The 5,524-nt window shown below is 33.5% G+C and overlaps 1 long non-coding RNA gene across 2 annotated transcripts; it reads left to right on the top strand.

Moving 5' to 3' along the window:
• Window positions 1-228: 228 nt before the first annotated feature.
• Window positions 229-4,071, top strand: LOC144840124 (uncharacterized). Of its 2 annotated transcripts, none has more exons than XR_013611845.1 (3): window positions 229-329; window positions 1,799-1,936; window positions 2,413-4,071. It is a non-coding gene; the product is annotated as an uncharacterized LOC144840124 (long non-coding RNA). The 2 variants fall into 2 exon arrangements; XR_013611846.1 differs by lacking the exon at window positions 229-329 and adding an exon at window positions 1,560-1,575.
• The last annotated feature ends 1,453 nt before the right edge of the window (window positions 4,072-5,524 follow it).

The raw sequence follows: 5,524 nt of genomic DNA, 5'->3' as shown, positions 1-5,524 counted from the left end.
CTTTAATAATGTACACCCACTTTCCCAAAACTCCCCCCTCCCCCACCAGTCACTGAAAATGTAATTCAAAAGAACTCAAGAAATCACTTCATTAATGAAAACAATCAAGGCTATTGTATTGAAACTCACCAACGACAGGAACTGCGATGATTGGTTGCCCGCCCATTAAAAACCGACCAATCACTCGAGTCGTTGTATATTATAAATGAAACTTCTTGAGGCAGTAATCATCATTTTAAAAAGTATAACAGTTTTGGACGCTTGGACACTTACAGGGTATTTCTATAGACTTTTGAATTAGAAGACGGAGATTGAATTAAGCATTAATTGTAAGTATTGACTTTTTGTAGGAATTATGAAATATTAAACTAATACCTCGAGGCTTACTTTCAGAATAAAGTAGATATCTTGAAGGAGGATGATACTTCGATCACCAGTACATATACGCGTGTGGTTCCACTAGCATGCAACGCGCGTGGTTCTCACCACTAGCACGCAACGCAAGGACGTACGCGCAATATCAATTTGACAAATCCTCAAATCTGTATAGTATAGTAAGATGTATCATGGATTAATTAATCCATGGATGTATACACTTTTAACTTTGTAATATTGAATCATTCATAACTAAACACATTCTTCGCGAATATATTATTCTGTTGTTAAAATGTAACGCACCAAATAAACTGTGTTATTTTTAAAATACATCAATATGACGTCACTCGTTACAACTCAATTGTTCACAAAATAGTGTATGTTACACTAAAAATAACAAACAATACACTGTGTCTAAAATTAATTATTATTATTTCAAATATTGGAACGTACTCGAACAAACGTTTTATTTGTTATTCTCCGTGCTGTATCTCCCCATAGCTTCATAGGAATGTTTGGTAATATACAGCATGTCATTTGTATTACATGTGGTTCCTATATCATGTAAGATTAAGTAATAAGCGTTAAATTATTGTCGTTAATACATGTGAAACACATGTGATTCTATATATTATTGAATTTTCCTATGATACTGGAGAAACCTAAATACAGTACTGAGAATCGGGTGCACTACTCATGTATAGGTTCTAAACTTCGAATTAATATTGGTAAAATTATTTTGGCACACATAGCGTTTCATTCGAAATTACTTGATATTTTTCCAGAAAAAAATCTAAACGCTGACAAACTTTTTTAAAAAAGACTGTAACTACAGTACAAGCTTGGGAATGTCTATATTAGATCTACTCAATGCTCTGTGGTGTCACGCTATATACACTATATACATTGTGTAATAATTCAGTACCTTTCCATTATTATTTCAAATTCAAACAAAGTCATAGTACGCATTGTGTTTCTATGACAAATATAAGTTGTAAGAGTGAATCATACAATTGATTCAAAGCTCCAAATATGAATACAATAAACAGGTCGTCATGCCATTTATTCTAAATGTAATTGCGTCATCGTCACTGGTAATTTTAGACGCAGGGTTAAATATAAAATGATTGAACGGATGAAATTCAAACATTTTCTTTTGCAATACTTACTTACTTACTTACTTACTGAAAGTCAAATAAGGTAAAAGCATTTTAGTTTCATAAATGTATAGGAATGTTACTTTAATGAAATAAGTAATATTTGGAATATTTATTTCATTTTATTTCAAGTTCACATTTGTTATTTTAGTTTCACTTTATGGGTTGACGATAAGAATAAAATATTTTCACAAATTTGACATTTGTAAGAGACTAACAAATTGAGTGCGTAATAAAAGTAAATTGTTTAAAATGTTTTCTTTCAGATATAAACAAGAGAATGACCTCAATTCGTTTATTATTCGTTTCATGTGCGTTAGTAACGCTAATTGCGTTAACTTCAGCAAGACCAATGAACAATAGCGGTAATTTCTTACGACAGGCTCGATCAACATTGCTTTCAGGTTAGTAACACTCTTTTTTTGTGTCTTACACGTGAGATATGATGATTAAGGACTGGGTGAAATAACTGGACGGGAAGAGACCAACATTGCCGGTCATGGGAGGGCGGGACTAAGGGAACTTTAAACGAGGTGTAAGTGAGTCACTCCTCTCAATCTCTGAACCTCTCTCTTCTCTCCATACCCATCAATACTCAGAACTTTTTTTTTCCACGACCGTCTTATTTGAATATTCTTCTCCCCCACCCCGCTCCTCGAAAGGATTGGTTTCCACCTTTGGACGCAACGCGACGACGACGTACGCGCATCGCAAGTGTGTTCACCAATCACATACGCGACAGTTCGGGCGTCGTGATTGGACCAATTACTTACGATGTGATTACTACGTCCTGCGTCCATAAAGTGGGAGAAACTAAGCATAAATATACCATTACCACCAAATTTCCAACGTTATTTACAATTGTTACTTTTTGTTACAGATATGCTTAGGGAAGAAAACGAATTAGAGTCTTCAAATCGTCAGAAAAGATCGCGTGGAAATATGGTACTGTCTCTTGACTATCTACTGAAAGCTTTGGAAAAAGCCAATAGAGAAGAAGCAGCAGCGAATCAAAGAGATTTAATGGAAAGACTTGGACGACGACGCCGGTAATAGAATTATTTAATTTATATATCTGCAGGACTCTTATTTATTAATTTATATTCACTCCATACGAAACAAGACGATGATTGTAAGCCTATAATACGTGATGGAGGGGCTGAAAACCGCCAGTGTATTACACCGATGATTGGCCTAGAAGGCCGTAAGCTTTGATAACAAGATCATCAAACTTCAATCAACAGTGACACCACCACGAAAATGACTCGCGCGTACAGGCTGTCATCATTTTTAACGCGCAGAACGCGTACATTATACAATATCAGTTCTTGTTAAAAGTGTAACAAACATTCCACATTAATATAAAAAATAAATTAATTCTCATCGACTAAAAATCTAAATATAAAAAAAAATAATTTCTAAAACGATTAACTTACACATTTATTAGGAATGTTAACAAATAACTGAAATAAGTTTCTTAATTACAAATTGATCATAATTTGAAAGAGAACTAAATTATCTAAATGGGTCTTGTTCAATATTGAATAGGATCCTCAATTTATGAAATATAATTATATTTTATAATATACCACCGATTGTTCTGTTGTTTAATATATCCATTTTACATGTACGTAACCACTTGAAGGTGTTACGCAGTCTTTTCCCGGTAATTTGGGACGACGTTCGCCTATTAATTTTGTAAGCAATTACAGTTATATTGACTTTACTGTTTAGTTTCTCTTAATTCGTTAACTGTTTTCACATTATGCCTTAACGTATATTGAGTTATCATAGAATGTAAAGCTTTGTTTTGGAACGAAACAATTTATTACGATATATTATTGAAATCATTCCTATTGTATATAACGACATTCGTCAGTTAACGATGTAAATTCAACTGTGCAATATTTAAATTCCATCTTGTTTATATTTCAAATGTATTATATTAAGTTATTTATTTGAAAGATTATAGTAAAGTAAACCACGCCGAATAAATATTACATGCTTCGTGAAAGATTTAACAAAAGCCTATACATTTCCAATAATGTAATAGTAATTTGTATTTGAATTATCATCCGATTCTCTCTATTGATCTCCACAATGATATTGTCTGTCCAGTATGATAGGCAAATTCTGTAATACAGCGTCACATATGTATCACATGTGATGCCTGTATTATGTTAGAGTTATGTTAGGCATACGTTTAACATGTGACACATATGTGACACTGTATTTGCCTAGATACTGGAGAAATTATAAATACAGTAAAAAGAGATAACGCTAGAATGAAATCATGTCTGTCCAAAGTACTCTAAAACTTTCTTCTGACATAAATAATTTAGCTTTAGTTTACCTATTAAATTAATATGATGTTATGAAGAAAAAAATGCTAAAAGACCTATCTGCTGTAACCATGACAATGACGACCAATGTGAATATATTTATTGTCGTCATAGAGGCAAACGCTCAGTTGTAGATACAAATTTGATTATGAAATTACTGTTATTTTATTTTAATAAAAATTATATATAAATGGTAACTGATGTTTGTAAGTTTCATTATTCATCGACGTCGAGTTGAATGTATTCAGTTTTACATGGATATTTAATTTAGTTACGATGTCTAATTATCAACTTTATCCTGAACCAACATCCTATCCATCCTGGTAAACCAGTAGCGAATAGCAGCACTCGATACCCTGTACATCATAAGGCATTATCTAGCCAGTATCATGGCAAATTCTGTACTACAGTGGCATGGTATGTGTATCTACAGTATGTGAGACTAATAATTAGATTGGGCTTATGGCCTATGATACATGCATCACATGTGATACATATGTGAGGCTGTATTACAGAATTGTCCTATGATACTGGTATTACCAGTTTCCGAGATTCTTCGTCTGCATATACAGTACCTATTATAGGCTATAGTACAGAGGGGGACATTCTGGATGCACTTGGGCTAATACGGTACTGTAGTAATAGCGGTAACTTTCGCTCAGGGTTGTATTTGTTTGTTTTTTTTAATGTGTTTGTCTGAAAAGACGTAACAAGAACAGACGTACATATTTAATATATAATTCGAATTCAAGTTACACCACTTTATCATTGAAGTTAGTTCACTACAAAATAAAAATGTTCTATGTCGGTAGTTCTCCCATTAAAAACAACAACAAAAACCGTTCACTACAAGTTTTCCCATCTTGCGTCCTAGAGTGAACCAAGCATTAAAAATAATAATAATATACAGAAAGTAAAATATGACGAACATGTGACGCAGCAGATACTGAAGGTATAGTACGTAGTACGGAGAATCAGGTGGCGTCAAGAAATCAAAGTAAAAGACACTATGGAATGCACAATGCCCATCAATAATAGATCAGATTGAGTTAAAGATCAAATATCGAAGAAAAATTACGTTTTTGTTCGAAATGGTTGACGTCAGAAAATGATACTTATACAATAACAAATATGTTAGATGCAAATAAACTGCATAATAAACATAATGTATACGGGCATTAAACTAGGAAATGTAGGTAGGTTCATAATATTCAATCGCTGAAAAATTGATTTAATGAACCATATCTGAATACTATATTATGACGTTTAAAACCAAAAAACTTCGGCAACTTTATATTATTATTATTAGCGACCTTTCGTTTTCGCGCGCTAGACTACGCGTACGCGCCTATCGATTAAAAATAACCCTTTTAATCGATACTGCGTAGTCGAGTGGCAAAGGGTACAAACTGAACATAAATGAGAAAATGATTAAAACGGATCGTCAGTGACTTAATATCTTTCTTCTTCTTTATTTACTGGTGACCTCTTCGGTCAAAGAGGGCCCAGTTGGTGATCAGTGGCTGTGATGTACTAATACACCGGAGTAACCCCCTACTCGTCTCGAAAGATGTACTGGGTTCTTTAAAGTGCACATGAGCAATATGCATACACTGGACCTATGGTTTATAGTCCTTATCCGAGAAGACT

The sequence above is a fragment of the Antedon bifida genome, chromosome 4 (genome assembly GCF_963402885.1).
Source record: "Antedon bifida chromosome 4, ecAntBifi1.1, whole genome shotgun sequence".
Lineage (NCBI taxonomy): Eukaryota > Metazoa > Echinodermata > Crinoidea > Comatulida > Antedonidae > Antedon > Antedon bifida.
The sequence above is the reverse complement of the archived record's forward strand: the minus strand, read 5'-3'. Positions and strand labels throughout refer to the sequence as shown.